Source organism: Castor canadensis, chromosome 11 (genome assembly GCF_047511655.1).
Source record: "Castor canadensis chromosome 11, mCasCan1.hap1v2, whole genome shotgun sequence".
NCBI classification, from domain to species: domain Eukaryota; kingdom Metazoa; phylum Chordata; class Mammalia; order Rodentia; family Castoridae; genus Castor; species Castor canadensis.
Window position 1 is genome coordinate 102,453,664 of NC_133396.1, and position 6,000 is coordinate 102,459,663.

A 6,000-nucleotide genomic window follows, 5' to 3' on the forward strand; every position below is an offset into this window, starting at 1 on the left:
GCAGCACAATATTCTGTGTAATGGCTGTATATGTTATTTATTTAATCCTTCTTGGTGCAGATTTGGATTTTTAATAATAACTTCTAATAATAAAGAAATCCATAGTAACAATGTATGCACAAGCTTGAAAACCACCATACTGCTGTGAGATCAATTCTTGGAAGTATAATCATAGTACCCAAAGTACTCAAATTTTAGATTTTGAATACATAATGACAAATCGCTTTCCAAATTTAAACATCCAGCAATATTAAATGAGAGTCCCTATTTGAACACATTATTACTCTTACAAATCACTGCTTATAATATTTGCCAACCTATAGTCAGTTTTAGTTCTTTTTATTGTTGCTTGATCACTTGTTGCCAATTTTACTTTTCAGTGCTGAGCTTCACAACCCAGGCCTCCCACATGCTAGGCAAGCTCTCTATTGCTGAACTACACTCCCAGCTCTGATGCCAGGTTTTTCTTTTGAGCGCTTTGCTTTATAAACATTCATTAAAAAAAACCACGTATTCCATTCTTACTATGATGTCTGAAAATGAAAAAAATAATTAAGAAATATGCATGATATATTATAATTTATGAAGCTATTGGAATTTAAATGTAACTTAAAATTTACTAAATATGCCTTTATATACTAGTTGAATGACACCATTGTCTGTTTTTTTAAAATTGATTATAATAGAATTAAATGCAACCATGGGTTCTTAAATAAGTGTGTTTCCATGTAAATAAATGATGTGTTTTGTAGAGTCTCATAATACAAGTACAAAACTTAAAATTATTCAGATCTTAAATTCCAACTCAATTTCCAGGGTAGTTTTGTAAGGTGAGAATGGATATATCAGATACTGTTAGTTCACTTGTCTGATAAAAATCTTATATTCCTACCCATTATTCTTTGACCACTTCTCTTAATGGGTTCTTATCACTAAGATATAAGAAAGAGTGCTATACGATTTCTGGTGTAACTATTCCTAATTGTCTCCCAGTCACATAATTTTCTGCCATGAGTGTGAAAATAATGCCTGATTTTGCAGCCATGAGAAAAAACAGGATCAAATATGTTAAGAGAACCCCTAACTGATACCATTGTAAAACATATCTTAGTTATAATGTTGTGTTAGTTTATGTTAATAAACTGTTGTCTGTTCTAATACAATGTTATCATTTGGTTGAAATTTTCCATATGTACCCATGATTTTTAGAAAAATATCTTTCTAGCTATCAGTTCCTGTATGAATTAATACTCAATGAAAAAAAAATGTAATTTATTTTCCTAAAAGTCATATTTGGGCTTTTATTTGTTATTCTTAATAAAGGAAGTAAGACTTTTTGAAAAAGAGCTTATTCCATATCACAGGGCAGGAGAAATTTGAGGAGAGAATAGAATGTCTTGTAACCTGAAAACAAAGTTACTTCCAAACACTCTAGAGTAAATCATAAAAGGATAAATGAGATTTAAAAAAAAAAACCAAAAACTTTCAATTAAAAATAAACTTATAAATTCAAACACCCCTAAAGAGACCAAAAACAGAATTCAGTTTAAATACTATTTTCTTCAAACACTTAATATATACAATTTGAATTTATTCAGAAAAATATAACCCTTATAAATCAATTCTATGAAAGTTAAGAGTAGAATGGAAATAATCTTCATGGGAGTGGCATACAACACTGCTAATTTGCTTGTCTTTGGGAGAATTCCCTGCTGGCCATTATTCTTCCTAGAAAACTCTCTGACTTCTATGCACAAAAGAAGCAAAATAGGAGAAAATTCAGTATTATCAGCTAAAATACTTGCCATAAACTTCAATATGAAATAAGTAGATGGAACATATAAGAAGCCAATTATGTTTCCTGAATTAAGTTGAATGACTCAGGAACCAACGGAGTACAACCTTGGCTACTTTATGTCACCGTTCCTTGGATCTCCTCACCTTATTTGTCCAATATCCTTTTAACCTTTTTTATAATTTTGATTAATTTAAAAGTCAATCCAACCAGAAGTGCCACAGAAAGAGAAGTATAAATAAATAAATTAGTAAATAAATTAATAGATAAATAAGAAAAAGTAAATTTATTACAACTCCTAGAGCTTCCAAGCTATCTCATTTGTACTGAACTGGACTTCCTTGGGATTGGAGTTCTTTTAATTACTAGCATAAACTGTTTCTCCTAATTGGAGTCATTATGAGGATGGTTGTTTTTCTACTTATCTTGAATCATTTGTGTAGAATTCCCACAAGAGTCTGTCTCGCCATTCTAGCATTCTACTTAAGTGCACAAAAACACATATACAAAGGGAGAAGGAGAGAGAGAGAAAAAGTGAGAGAGAGAGATCACTCACTGAGGAAAGGAAGGAAATTTACTTTAGATAGAGAACTAAGGGTAGAAACGAGGCAAAAGAGCAAGGGAATTTTTGTCTTTGTGTAGCAGTTCTAATGACCACATTAGAGTAGGTAAAGACACGGTCTTCATGATTATTCCAATTCTGGAGCCCAACATCAGCAAGGTCACTGAATTAACTAATTTTGGTAATAGCTGATATCCAGAAAAAGAACAACACAAGTGAGTAACAGACAGTCCCAATAGGCCTGTAGAAACTGTGAGTAACCTTTGGAAAAGTTTTGAGAAGTAGGGAAAGAATGTTCTAGGACAAGTTAGTACAAAGTACAAAGGTTTTGATTACTAAATTTCCCCAGAAATGAGTAAGATGTGGCCAAGATCAAAGGATTGCTTTAAAATCACAATGAGCACTGTGATTGATTTCTGAAGTGATTCAGAAATATGTTCCAGGAATCAGATGAGACTTTCATCTAGATATTGGGCAGTCAATGTCACCGACAACTGTATTAGACTTATCATTGCTTAATTTTGGATAAGGATAGCAAAGGATTCAGTGGGCAAAGATTAATGCCTTTTCTTTTTGCTCAGATTCTCCTTATCTTAGGCTTAATGGCATCTCTAGAGACAGCATGAGAAAGGCATCACTCTGTTCAGAAGGCACATACTTGAACTAGTTTTTTCTGAGGCCCATAGTTAGGAGCTGTGCTCATGACTGTTGGGGACATCAAGACTTGTAGGAGAGATCAGGTATGTATGTGAAAAATTAAGAAAACTTAAAAAGAAAAATATTTTAAAAGAATGAATGCAAGTATATAATATATAGGTGAATATAGTGATATAAATTCCAGAGTATACCCACATGCAGTCACTCCAACACCCACATACTACATGCATATAGCAAGGAAAAGAAATAGAGTGTAGAGACATGTGATATTAGCTTGTTAAAATTGGACGAAATGTGTAGAACTTGGTTAGAAAACAATGGAGCAGAGATTGGAAGGGAAATAAGAAGGCAATATTTCAGAGAGAAAAGATTCTTCTTAGGGATGTTTAGAGCCCACAAAATGTAAACTACATGTGTGAAATAATAACACTTTAACTAAATTGAATTGGCAAATAGCACAGTTGTCATAGCAACAGGAGGTAGGTGGCTTTGTTTTCTATAGAAAAGAGCAAAAAAATTCAGCATAGTATTAAAAGAAGGTGATGCTTGCTATTGTGTGTAAATAAAACAAGTTTGATGGAGACTCGATCTGTTAATAAATGGACAGATATATATAATAGAAATAAAACATATTGATATAGCAAGAAAAAATAAACAGAACTTAATGATTAATTTGATTTGGGAACTGAGGAGACAGTAGGTATAAAAATGGGTAAAGTTGAGATAGGTGAAAATAGCTTCAACAAATAGACAATTAAGTGTTCTTTCCTATAGTATACACAAAGTAAGACAGTTATTAATGCAAAGGAGTTTATTATTTCTTGATTCAGTGAATAGAAAAAAGTGATCCTAGCAGTGGTTTCTTTTCTAAAAAAAGGGTGGTTCAGAAGAAGATAAAGATAAAAAAAATTAAATTTAAGAATAGTGTAGAAAGGGATCCACATGAGAACACTGATTGATTTTTAGACAATGGAGGCTTGTGTAGAGAAAAATAAAATTCAAGTAGAGATCTTTGGAAGTGTATTACAATACTGCAAGCATTATGACCAGGGATCCAATTAGGACAAAGATAGTGGAAATAAAAGATATTATTGATAAAACAAGAAAATTAATTTAAACTGACCTAGATGATTCATTTTGTTTGGCAACTGAGAGGATAATAGATATCAAAATGAGTACAGCTGGTATGTAGGTGAGAGGAAAAATAAGAAAGTTAGCAAGGCAAACTGATTGAGTGTTAATAGTAAGGTGATACAGAAGGTGTACTAAGATTCTATGGTCTTCTCTCTGAAACTGGCTATATCCAAATCTCTTAAGAACACCAGTCATACTGAAGTAGGATCCACCCTAATGGTGTTATTTTAATTTATTTACCTCTTTAAAGACTACATCTAAATACAGTTACACCCAGAAATCCTGAAGATTAGAAATTCAGCATACAAGTTTTGAGAGTGACATAACTCAGGGTTAGGAAGTATAGGCCAAGGTAAGGCTTATAAGTGGGGGAGCTATGAAGAAAATATGGGACTCAGGAAAGAGCAAGGTTTATTTAGAAGACAATTGATAATCTTGAATAAATGAGATCTCAAAGTAAATGCTACTTCTATATGGAAAGGAATATAGAAAAAAGAAGAGACAAATGAAGACAGAATTTTGAGTTATCTCCATAGTAGGATAACAAGAAATGGAACAATAGCCAATGAGAGAATCTAGAACAGTATGGTATCCATACTCAAAGAAAGGAGACATTTTTGAGGATTGGTCAATTGACCTTGGGAGGTAAGTGGCAATGAGTACATAAAGTTTAGGATAGATTATGCAAAGAAATTTAGGGGGAAAATGAAGAAAATAAATATTCATTAAACATTAGAAAAAGATGTTGATACAAAGGAGAGAAAATTTAAAAAACAGATTTATTTACCCCCAAGATAATAATATATGAACATATTTGATAACAGAAGAGAAGAAATAAATAGGTAAGTAAGACAAATAATTGTGAAATGGGAAAAAATTATTAGGATATGTCCTAGTATATATGGTGTTTAACTCGCATTCCATCAAACTCTGTATCTCTACCTTCCCATTGAACTACTCCATACAATTCTACTAGAACTGTTCTCCATTTATAGCTAATATTTTCAGTTTCTAAGAATTATTTCATTTGAACAAACACTTCTTGTATAAAATAACTTCCATCCAGAGATGGAAAAAGTATGGGAGGAGGTACAGTGGTCTTCTATAAAGAAGATAAAATAGAATGAAAACATTGGTTGAGTTTTTTTCCTTTGAATCATTATTTTTTTTCCTTTGAATCATTATTAAGAACCATATGAGACAGGGTAATTTGTTTAGAGGAAGACAGGCCAGAAGAGCAGAATTCACTAGTGATTGGTTTATCTTTATTATTAAAATAATCCATCAAATCAGATGCTAAGAATCAGGTGAGCTGACAGCTTGAAAAAAGACTTTTAGAACAGTTGTGGGATATTATTAAGAAATCAATAATATTTGAATCTGAATAAGAGCACCCCACTTTAATTATTTGCTATTCACTCATTGCCTTGCTGTTTAAGCACAATGGTTTTAAGATATGGTCCTCTGACCTACAGGAGCAACATTACCTGCACATTTTCAGGATCTATATGAGACCTAATGAATTAGAAACTCTCAGTATAGAGAGTCATAACAAGGCCTCCCAGTAATTCTAATTCTAATTCTAATTTTAATTCATTTTAATAGTTGAGAATCACTGGTTCAAAATATTGGTTGTGTTTTCTCACTGTATTTTTTTCTTACTACAACTTTAGTTTTAATCAAGCATGGAGTGTAGACATTTCATTTTTCATTTTCTTCCTCTTCATTTCCCATACATGGATTTACCAAGATTCTTGGTTTTGGTAAGTGTATTTACTCTCAGACCTAGAGTAGACACTTTCTAGCAGGCTTAAGTGCATTAGGAGTTAAAAACCTTACTTCCCACTTAGAG